We start from the raw sequence: 13,004 nt of genomic DNA on the forward strand, positions 1-13,004 counted from the left end.
CCCAAGGGGGGCGCCCCAGCCCACTAAGGGCTGGTTCCCTTCCACTTTCAGCCCACGGGGCCCTCCGGGACAGGTGGCCCCACCCGGTGGACCCCCGGGACCCTTCCGGTGGTCCCGGTACAATACCGGTAACCCCCGAAACTTTCCCGGTGGCCGAAACTTGACTTCCTATATATAATTCTTCACCTCCGGACCATTCCGGAACCTCTCGTGACGTCCGGGATCTCATCCGGGACTCCGAACAACTTTCGGGTTTCCGCATACATATATCTCTACAACCCTAGCGTCACCAGACCTTAAGTGTGTAGACCCTACGGGTTCGGGAGACATGCAGACATGACCGAGACGCCTCTCCGGTCAATAACCAACAGCGGGATCTGGATACCCATGTTGGCTCCCACATGTTCCACGATGATCTCATCGGATGAACCACGGTGTCGAGGATTCAATCAATCCGTATGCAATTCCCTTTGTCAATCGGTATGTTACTTGCCCGAGATTCGATCGTCGGTATCCCAATACCTTGTTCAATCTCGTTACCGGCAAGTCTCTTTACTCGTACCGCAATGCATGATCCCGTGACTAACGCCTTAGTCACATTGAGCTCATTATGATGATGCATTACCGAGTGGGCCCAGAGATACCTCTCCGTCACACGGAGTGACAAATCCCAGTCTCGATCCGTGCCAACCCAACAGACACTTTCGGAGATACCCATAGTGCACCTTTATAGTCACCCAGTTACGTTGTGACGTTTGGCACACCCAAAGCACTCCTACGGTATCCGGGAGTTGCACGATCTCATGGTCTAAGGAAAAGATACTTGACATTGGAAAAGCTCTAGCAAACGAAACTACACGATCTTTTATGCTATGCTTAGGATTGGGTCTTGTCCATCACATCATTCTCCTAATGATGTGATCCCGTTATCAATGACATCCAGTGTCCATAGTCAGGAAACCATGACTATCTGTTGATCAACGAGCTAGTCAACTAGAGGCTTACTAGGGACAGGTTGTGGTCTATGTATTCACACATGTATTACGATTTCCGGACAATACAATTATAGCATGAATAATAGACAATTACCATGAACAAAGAAATATAATAATAACCATTTATTATTGCCTCTAGGGCATATTTCCAACAGTCTCCCACTTGCACTAGAGTCAATAATCTAGTTCACATCACCATGTGATTAACACTCACTGGTCACATCACCATGTGACCAACATCTAAAGAGTTTACTAGAGTCAACAATCTAGTTCACATCACTATGTGATTATCACTCAATGTGTTCTGGTTTGGTCATGTTATGCTTGTGAGAGAGGTTATTAGTCAACGGGTCTGAACCTTTCAGAACCGTGTGCTTTACGAATATCTATGTCATCTTTGTGGATGCTACCACGCGCTATTTGGAGCCATTTCAAATAATTGCTCTACTATACGAATCCGGTTTACTACTCAGAGTCATCCGGATTAGTGTCAAAGTTCGCATCGACGTAACCCTTTACGACGAACTCCTTTCCACCTCCATAATCGAGAAAATTCCTTAATCCACTAGGTACTAAGGATAAGTTCGACCGCTGTCACGAGATCCTTTCCCGGATCACCATTGTACCCTCTTGACCAACTCATGGCAAGGCACACTACATGTGCGGTACACAGCATAGCATACTATAGAGCCTATGTCTAAAGCATAGGGGACGACCTTCGTCCTTTCTCTATCTTCCGCTGTGGTCAGGTCTTGAGTCTCACTCAATACTCACACCTTGTAACACAACCAAGAACTCCTTCTTTGTTGATCTATTTTGAACTCTTTCAAAATCATGTCAAGGTGTGCTGTCTTTTGAAAGTATCATCAGGCGTCTTGATCTATCTCTATGGATCTTGATGCCCAATATGTAAGCAGCTTTATCCAGGTCTTCCTTTGAAAAAGTCCTTTCAAACAACCCTTTATGCTTTCCAGAAATTTTACATCATTTCGGATCAACAATATGTCATTCACACATACTCATCAGAAATGTTGTAGCGCTCCCACTCACTTTATTGTAAATACAAGTTTCTAACAAACTTTGTATAAACCCAAAAACTTTGATCACCCCATCAAAGCGTATATTCTGACTCCGAGATGCTTGCTCTAATCCATGGAAGGATCGCTGGAGCTAGCATACCTTTTAGCATCCTTAGGATCGACAAAACCTTTCTGATTGTATCACATACAACCTTTCCTCACGAAAAACTGGTAAGGAAACTTGTTTTGACATCCATCTGCCAGATTTCATAAATGTAGCTAATGCTAACATGATTCCGACAGACCTAAGCATTGCTACGGATGAGAAAAAACTCATTGTAGTCAACTCCTTGAACTTGTGAAAATACTCTTTGCCACAAGTCGAGCTTCATAGACGGTAACATTACCGTCCATGTCCGTCTTCTTCTTAAAGATCCATTTATCTCAATGGCTTGCCGATCATCGGGCAAGTTCACCAAAGTCCATGCTTTGTTCTGATACATGGATTCTATCTCGGATTTCATGGCCTCGAGCCATTCGTCGGAATATGGGCCCACCATCGCTTCTCCATAGCTCGTAGGTTCATTGTTGTCTAGCAACATGACTTCCAAGACAGGATCACGCATTACTCTTAGAATCTATCACACCCGATCATCACGTGGTGCTTCGAAACAACGAACCTTCGCAACGGTGCACAGTTAGGGTGAACACTTTCTTGAAATTATTATAAGGGATCATCTTACTTACTACCGTCGTTCTAAGCAAATAAGATGCAATCAAATAGTGACATGATATGGCCAATATCATCATGCTCCTTTGATCTCCATCTTCGGGGCACCATGATCATCTTCGTCACCGGCATGACACCATGATCTCCATCATCATGATCTCCATCATTGTGTCTTCATGAAGTCGTCACGCCAACGATTACTTCTACTTCTATGGCTAACGCTTTAGCAACAGAGTAAAGTAATTTACATGGCGTTATTCAATGACACGCAGGTCATGCAAAATAATAAAGACAACTCCTATGGCTCCTGCCGGTTGTCATACTCATCGACATGCAAGTCGTGATTCCTATTACAAGAATATGATCAATCTCATACATCATATATATCATTCATCACATCTTCTGGCCATATCACATCACATAACACTTGCTGCAAAAACAAGTTAGACGTCCTCTAATTGTTGTTGCAAGTTTTTACGTGGTTTGTAGGTTTCTAGCAAGAACGTTTCTTACCTACGTATGACAACAACGTGATTTGCCAATTTCTATTTACCCTTCATAAGGACCCTTTTCATCGAATCCGTTCCGACTAAAGTAGGAGAGACAGACACCCGCTAGCCACCTTATGCAACTTGTGCATGTCAGTCGGTGGAACCTGTCTCACGTAAGTGTACGTGTAAGGTCGGTCCGGGCCGCTTCATCCTACAATGCCGCCGAAACAAGAAAAGACTAGTAGCGGCAAGAAGAATTGGCAAACTCAACGCCCACAACTGCTTTGTGTTCTACTCATGCATAGTAACTACGCCTAGACCTGGCTCATGATGCCACTGTTGGGAATCGTAGCATAATTTAAAATTTTCCTACGCTCACCAAGATGCATCTATGGAGTCTACTAGCAACGAGGGGAAAGGAATGCATCTACATACCCTTGTAGATCGCGAGCGGAAGCGTTCCAATGAACGTGGATGACGGAGTCGTACTCGCCATGATCCAAATCACCGATGACCGAGTGCCGAACGGACGGCACCTCCGCGTTCAACACACGTACGGTGCAGCGACGTCTCCTCCTTCTTGATCCAGCAAGGGGGAAGGAGAGGTTGATGGAGATCCAGCAGCACGACGGCGTGGTGGTGGATGTAGCGGGTCTCCGGCAGGGCTTCGCCAAGCTTCTGCGAGAGAGAGAGAGAGAGAGAGAGGTGTTGCAGGGGAGGAGGGAGGCGCCCAAGGCTGTAGTTCGCTGCCCTCCCTCCCCCCACTATTTATAGGACCCCTGGGGGGGGCAGCCCTTGGGAGATCAGATCTCCAAGGGGGGGCGGCGGCCAAGTGGTGGAAAGGGGTGCCTTGCCCCCCAAGGCAAGGGGGAAGCTCCCCCCCTAGGGTTCCCAACCCTAGGCGCATGGGGGGAGGCCCAAGGGGGGCGCCCCAGCCCACTAAGGGCTGGTTCCCTTCCACTTTCAGCCCACGGGGCCCTCCGGGACAGGTGGCCCCACCCGGTGGACCCCCGGGACCCTTCCGGTGGTCCCGGTACAATACCGGTAACCCCCGAAACTTTCCCGGTGGCCGAAACTTGACTTCCTATATATAATTCTTCACCTCCGGACCATTCCGGAACCTCTCGTGACGTCCGGGATCTCATCCGGGACTCTGAACAACTTTCGGGTTTCCGCATACATATATCTCTACAACCCTAGCGTCACCAGACCTTAAGTGTGTAGACCCTACGGGTTCGGGAGACATGCAGACATGACCGAGACGCCTCTCCGGTCAATAACCAACAGCGGGATCTGGATACCCATGTTGGCTCCCACATGTTCCACGATGATCTCATCGGATGAACCACGGTGTCGAGGATTCAATCAATCCGTATGCAATTCCCTTTGTCAATCGGTATGTTACTTGCCCGAGATTCGATCGTCGGTATCCCAATACCTTGTTCAATCTCGTTACCGGCAAGTCTCTTTACTCGTACCGCAATGCATGATCCCGTGACTAACGCCTTAGTCACATTGAGCTCATTATGATGATGCATTACCGAGTGGGCCCAGAGATACCTCTCCGTCACACGGAGTGACAAATCCCAGTCTCGATCCGTGCCAACCCAACAGACACTTTCGGAGATACCCGTAGTGCACCTTTATAGTCACCCAGTTACGTTGTGACGTTTGGCACACCCAAAGCACTCCTACGGTATCCGGGAGTTGCACGATCTCATGGTCTAAGGAAAAGATACTTGACATTGGAAAAGCTCTAGCAAACGAAACTACACGATCTTTTATGCTATGCTTAGGATTGGGTCTTGTCCATCACATCATTCTCCTAATGATGTGATCCCGTTATCAATGACATCCAGTGTCCATAGTCAGGAAACCATGACTATCTGTTGATCAACGAGCTAGTCAACTAGAGGCTTACTAGGGACAGGTTGTGGTCTATGTATTCACACATGTATTACGATTTCCGGACAATACAATTATAGCATGAATAATAGACAATTACCATGAACAAAGAAATATAATAATAACCATTTATTATTGCCTCTAGGGCATATTTCGAACAATATGGCCAGAAGATGTGATGAATGATATATGTGATGTATGAGATTGATCATATTCTTGTAATAGGAATCACGACTTGCATGTCGATGAGTATGACAACCGGGAGGAGCCATAGGAGTTGTCTTTATTTTTTGTATGACCTGCGTGTCATTGAATAACGCCATGTAAATTACTTTACTTTATTTCTAAGCGCGTTAGCCATAGAAGTAGAAGTAATTGTTGGCGTGACAACTTCATGAAGACACAATGATGGAGATCATGGTGTCATGCCGGTGACGAAGATGATCATGGTGCCCCGAAGATGGAGATCAAAGGAGCAAAATGATATTGGCCATATCATGTCAATATTTGATTGCATGTGATGTTTATCATGTTTTGCATCTTATTTGCTTAGAACGACGGTAGTAAGTAAGATGATCCCTTATAATAATTTCAAGAAAGTGTTCCCCCTAACTGTGGACCGTTGCGAAGGTTCGTTGTTTCGAAGCACCACGTGATGATCGGGTGTGATAGATTCTAACGTTCGCATACAACGGGTGTTGACGAGCCTAGCATGTACAGACATGGCCTCGGAACACACGCAATACACTTAGGTTGACTTGACGAGCCTAGCATGTACAGACATGGCCTCGGAACACGGATGACCGAAAGGTCGAGCATGAGTCGTATAGAAGATACGATCAACATGGAGATGTTCACCGATCTTGACTAGTCCGTCTCACGTGATGATCGGACACGGCCTAGTTAACTCGGATCATGTTTCACTTAGATGACTAGAGGGATGTCTATCTGAGTGGGAGTTCATTGAATAATTTGATTAGATGAACTTAATTATCATGAACTTAGTCTAAAATCTTTACAATATGTCTTGTAGATCAAATGGCCCACGTCGTCCTCAACTTCAACGCATTCCTACAGAAAACCAAGCTGAAAGATGATGGCAGCAACTATACGGACTGGGTCCGGAACCTGAGGATCATCCTCATATCAGCCAAGAAAGATTATGTCCTAGAAGCACCGCTAGGTGAAGCACCAATCCCAGAGAACCAAGACGTTATGAACGCTTGGCAATCACGTGCTGATGATTACTCCCTCATTCAGTGCGGCATGCTTTACAGCTTAGAACCGGGTCTCCAAAAGCGTTTTGAGAAACATGGAGCATATGAGATGTTCGAAGATCTGAAAATGGTTTTCCAAGCTCATGCCCGGGTCGAGAGATATGAAGTCTCCGACAAGTTCTTCAGCTGTAAAATGGAGGAAAATAGTTCTGTTAGTGAGCACATACTCAGAATGTCTGGGTTACACAACCGCTTGTCTCAGCTGGGAGTTAATCTCCCGGATGACGCGGTCATTGACAGAATCCTTCAGTCGCTTCCACCGAGCTACAAGAGCTTTGTGATGAACTTCAATATGCAGGGGATGGAAAAGACCATTCCTGAGGTATATTCAATGCTGAAATCAGCGGAGGTGGAGATCAGAAAGGAACATCAAGTGTTGATGGTGAATAAAACCACTAAGTTCAAGAAAGGCAAGGGTAAGAAGAACTTCAAGAAGGACGGCAAGGCAGTTGCCGCGCCCGGTAAGCCAGGTGCCGGGAAGAAGTCAAAGAATGGACCCAAGCCTGAGACTGAGTGCTTTTATTGCAAGGGAAGTGGTCACTGGAAGCGGAACTGCCCCAAATACTTAGCGGACAAGAAGGCCGGCAACACCAAAGGTATATGTAATATACATGTAATTGATGTGTACCTTACCAGTACTCGTAGTAGCTCCTGGGTATTTGATACCGGTGCGGTTGCTCATATTTGTAACTCAAAACAGGAACTGCGGAATAAGCGGAGACTGGCAAAGGACGAGGTGACGGTGCGCGTCGGGAATGGTTCCAAGGTCGATGTGATTGCCGTCGGCACGCTACCTCTGCATTTACCTACGGGATTAGTTTTAAACCTCAATAATTGTTATTTAGTGCCAGCTTTGAGCATGAACATTGTATCTGGATCTCGTTTAATTCGAGATGGCTACTCATTTAAATCCGAGAATAATGGTTGTTCCATTTATATGAGAGATATGTTTTATGGTCATGCCCCGCTGGTCAATGGTTTATTCTTGATGAATCTCGAACGTGATGTTACACATATTCATAGTGTGAATACCAAAAGATGTAAAGTTGATAACGATAGCCCCACATACTTGTGGCACTGCCGCCTTGGTCACATTGGTGTCAAGCGCATGAAGAAGCTCCATGCAGATGGACTTTTGGAGTCTCTTGATTAGAATCATTTGACACGTGCGAACCATGCCTCATGGGTAAGATGACCAAGACTCCATTCTCCGGAACAATGGAGCGAGCAACTAACTTATTGGAAATCATACATACCGATGTGTGCGGTCCAATGAGTGTTGAGGCTCGCGGAGGATATCGTTATGTTCTCACTCTCACTGATGACTTAAGTAGATATGGGTATGTCTACCTAATGAAACACAAGTCTGAAACCTTTGAAAAGTTCAAGGAATTTCAGAGTGAGGTTGAGAATCAACGTGACAGGAAAATAAAGTTCTTACGATCAGATCGTGATGGAGAATATTTAAGTCACGAATTTGGTACGCACTTAAGGAAATGTGGAATCGTTTCACAACTCATGCCGCCTGGAACACCTCAGCGAAACGGTGTGTCCGAACGTCGTAATCGCACTCTATTGGATATGGTGCGATCTATGATGTCTCTTACCGATCTACCGTTCTCATTTTGGGGCTATGCTTTAGAGACTGCCGCATTCACTTTAAATAGGGCTCCATCGAAATCCGTTGAGACGACACCGTATGAATTATGGTTTGGGAAGAAACCTAAGCTGTCGTTTCTAAAAGTTTGGGGATGCGATGCTTATGTCAAGAAACTTCAACCTGAAAAGCTCGAACCCAAGTCGGAAAAATGCGTCTTCATAGGATACCCTAAGGAAACCATTGGGTATACCTTCTACCTCAGATCCGAAGGCAAGATCTTTGTTGCCAAGAACGGGTCCTTTCTGGAGAAAGAGTTTCTCTCGAAAGAATTGAGTGGGAGGAAAGTGGAACTTGATGAGGTGATAGTCACCCCTTCCGAACCGGAAAGTAGCGCAGCGCGGGAAGATGTTCCTGTGGTGCCTACACCGACTGGGGAGGAAGTTAATGATGATGATCATGAAGCTTCGGATCAAGTTACTGCTGAACTTCGTAGGTCCACAAGGACATGTTCCGCACCAGAGTGGTACGGCAACCCTGTCCTGGAAATCATGTTGTTGGACAACGGTGAACCTTCGAACTATGAAGAAGCGATGGCGGGCCCGGATTCCGACAAATGGCTAGAAGCCATGAAATCCGAGATAGGATCCATGTATGAAAACGAAGTATGGACTTTGACTGACTTGCCCGATGATCGGCGAGCCATAGAAAATAAATGGATCTTTAAGAAGAAGACAGACGCGGATGGTAATGTGACCATCTATAAGGCTCGACTTGTCGCTAAGGGTTATCGACAAGTTCAAGGGGTTGACTACGATGAGACTTTCTCACCCGTAGCGAAGCTGAAGTCCGTCCGAATCATGTTAGCAATTGCCGCATTCTATGATTATGAGATATGGCAAATGGACGTCAAAACGGCATCCCTTAACGGTTTTCTTAAGGAAGAATTGTATATGATGCAGCCGGAAGGTTTTGTCGATCCTAAGAATGCTAACAAGGTATGCAAGCTCCAGCGCTCCATCTATGGACTGGTGCAAGCATCTCGGAGTTGGAACATTCGTTTTGATGAGATGATCAAAGCGTTTGGGTTTACACAGACTTATGGAGAAGCCTGTGTTTACAAGAAAGTAGTGGGAGCTCTGTAGCATTTCTCTTATTATATGTGGATGACATACTATTGATGGGAAATGATATAGAATTCTTGGAAAGTATAAAGGCCTATTTGAATAAGTGTTTTTCAATGAAGGACCTTGGAGAAGCTGCTTATATATTGGGCATCAAGATCTATAGAGATAGATCAAGATGCCTCATTGGTCTTTCACAGAGTACGTACCTTGACAAGATATTGAAGAAGTTCAATATGGATCAGTCCAAGAAGGGGTTCTTGCCTGTATTGCAAGGTGTGCAATTGAGCACGGCTGAATGCCCGACCACGACAGAAGATAGAGAAAAGATGAGTGTCATCCCCTATGCCTCGGCCATAGGGTCTATTATGTATGCCATGCTGCGTACCAGACCTGATGTAAACCTTGCCGTAAGTTTGGTAGGAAGGTACCAAAGTAATCCCGGCATGGAACACTGGACAGCGGTCAAGAATATCCTGAAGTACCTGAAGAGGACTAAGGATATGTTTCTCGTTTATGGAGGTGACGAAGAGCTCATCGTAAAAGGTTACGTCGACGCTAGCTTCGACACAGATCTGGATGACTCGAAGTCACAAACCGGATACGTGTATATTTTGAATGGAGGAGCAGTAAGCTGGTGCAGTTGCAAGCAAAGCGTCGTGGCGGGATCTACATGTGAAGCGGAGTACATGGCAGCCTCAGAGGCAGCGCAAGAAGCAATCTTGATAAAGGAGTTCATTGCCGACCTAGGGGTGATTCCCAATGCGTCGGGCCCGATGACTCTCTTCTGTGACAACACTGGAGCTATTGCCCTTGCCAAGGAGCCCAGGTTTCATAGGAAGACCAGGCATATCAAGCGTCGCTTCAACTCCATTCGTGAAAGTGTTCAAAATGGAGACATAGATATTTGTAAAGTACATACGGACCTGAATGTAGCAGATCCGTTGACTAAACCTCTCCCTAGAGCAAAACATGATCAACACCAGAACGCTATGGGTGTTCGATTCATCACAATGTAACTAGATTATTGACTCTAGTGCAAGTGGGAGACTGTTGGAAATATACCCTAGAGGCAATAATAAATGCTTATTATTATATTTCTTTGTTCATGATAATTGTCTATTGTTCATGCTATAATTGTGTTATCCGGAAATCGTAATACATGTGTGAACACATAGACCACAACGTGTCCCTAGTGAGCCTCTAGTTGACTAGCTCGTTGATCAACAGATAGTCATGGTTTCCTGACTATGGACATTGGATGTCATTGATAACGGGATCACATCATTAGGATAATGATGTGATGGACAAGACCCAATCCTAAGCATAGCACAAAAGATCGTGTAGTTCGTTTGCTAGAGCTTTTCCAATGTCAAGTATCATTTCCTTAGACCATGAGATCGTGCAACTCCCGGATGACGTAGGAGTGCTTTGGGTGTGCCAAACGTCACAACGTAACTGGGTGACTATAAAGGTACACTACGGGTATTTCCAAAAGTGTCTGTTGGGTTGGCACGGATCGAGACTGGGATTTGTCACTCCGTATGACGGAGAGGTATCTCTGGGCCCACTCGGTAATGCATCATCATAATGAGCTCAATGTGACCAAGTGTTTGGTCACGGGATCATGCATTACGGTACGAGTAAAGTGACTTGCCGGTAACGAGATTGAACAAGGTATTGGGATACCGACGATCGAATCTCGGGCAAGTAACGTACCGATTGACAAAGGGAATTGTATACGGGATTGATTGAATCCTCGACATCGTGGTTCATCCGATGAGATCATCGTGGAACATGTGGGAGCCAACATGGGTATCCAGATCCCGCTGTTGGTTATTGACCGGAGAGGCGTCTCGGTCATGTCTGCATGTCTCCCGAACCCGTAGGGTCTACACACTTAAGGTTCGGTGACGCTAGGGTTGTAGAGATATTAGTATGCGGAAACCCGAAAGTTGTTCGGAGTCCCGGATGAGATCCCGGACGTCACGAGGAGTTCCGGAATGGTCCGGAGGTGAAGAATTATATATAGGAAGTCCAGTTTCGGCCACCGGGAAAGTTTCGGGGGTTATCGGTATTGTACCGGGACCACCGGAGGGGTCCCGCGGGTCCACCGGGTGGGGCCACCTATCCCGGAGGACCCCATGGGCTGAAGTGGGAAGGGAACCAGCCCTTAGTGGGCTGGGGCGCCCCCCATGGGCCTCCCCCTGCGCCTAGGGTTGGAAACCCTGGGGGTGGGGGGCGCCCCACTTGACTTGGGGGGGGGGGGGGAGTTTCCCCCCTGGCCGCCGCCCCCCTTGTAGATGGGTTCCAGGGCCGCCCCCCCCCTCCAGGGGGCCTATATATAGTGGGGGGAGGGAGGGCAGCAGCACCACAGCCCCTGGCGCCTCCCTCTCCCCCTGCAACACCTCTCCCTCCCGCTTGCGCTTGGCGAAGCCCTGCCGGGATCCCGCTACTTCCACCACCACGCCGTCGTGCTGCTGGATCTCCATCAACCTGTCCTTCCCCCTTGCTGGATCAAGAAGGAGGAGACGTCGCTGCTCCGTACGTGTGTTGAACGCGGAGGTGCCGTCCGTTCGGCACTCGGTCATCGGTGATTTGGATCACGACGAGTACGACTCCATCAACCCCGTTCATTGGAACGCTTCCGCTCGCGATCTACAAGGGTATGTAGATGCACTCCTTTCCCCTCGTTGCTAGTATACTCCATAGATGGATCTTGGTGATGCGTAGGAAATTTTAAAATTCTGCTACGATCCCCAACACCCGGTACAATACCGAAAAATCCCGAACATTTTCCGGTGGCCAAAATAGGACTTCCCATATATAAATCTTTACCTCCGGACCATTCCGGAACTCCTCGTGACGTCCGGGATCTCATCCGGGACTCCGAACAACTTTCGGTTAACCGCATACTAATATCTCTACAACTCTAGCGTCACCGAACCTTAAGTGTGTAGACCCTACGGGTTCGGGAGACATGCAGACATGACCGAGACGACTCTCCGGTCAATAACCAACAGCGGGATCTGGATACCCATGTTGGCTCCCACATGTTCCACGATGATCTCATCGGATGAACCACGATGTCGAGGATTCAATCAATCCCGTATACAATTCCCTTTGTCAATCGGTATGTTACTTGCCCGAGATTCGATCGTCGGTATCCCAATACCTTGTTCAATCTCGTTACCGGAAAGTCACTTTACTCGTACCGTAATGCATGATCCCGTGACCAAACACTTGGTCACATTGAGCTCATTATGATGATGCATTACCGAGTGGGCCCAGAGATACCTCTCCGTCATACGGAGTGACAAATCCCAGTCTCGATTCGTGCCAACCCAACAGACACTTTCGGAGATACCCGTAGTGCACCTTTATAGCCACCCAGTTACGTTGTGACGTTTGGCACACCCAAAGCACTCCTATGGTATCCGGGAGTTGCACAATCTCATGGTCTAAGGAAATGATACTTGACATTTGGAAAAGCTCTAGCAAACGAACTACACGATCTTGTGCTATGCTTAGGATTGGGTCTTGTCCATCACATCATTATCCTAATGATGTGATCCCGTTATCAATGACATCCAATGTCCATAGTCAGGAAACCATGACTATCTGTTGATCAACGAGCTAGTCAACTAGAGGCTCACTAGGGACATGTTGTGGTCTATGTATTCACACATGTATTACGATTTCCGGATAACACAATTATAGCATGAACAATAGACAATTATCATGAGCAAGGAAATATAATAATAACCATTTTATTATTGCCTCTAGGGCATATTTCCAACATTGAGTCCCGTCGTCATCATACCCTTGGCCACTCTCATTGATCATCTCATCCAAGACTTCCTCAT

This window comes from Aegilops tauschii, chromosome 4, assembly GCF_002575655.3.
Source record: "Aegilops tauschii subsp. strangulata cultivar AL8/78 chromosome 4, Aet v6.0, whole genome shotgun sequence".
Classification (NCBI taxonomy): domain Eukaryota; kingdom Viridiplantae; phylum Streptophyta; class Magnoliopsida; order Poales; family Poaceae; genus Aegilops; species Aegilops tauschii.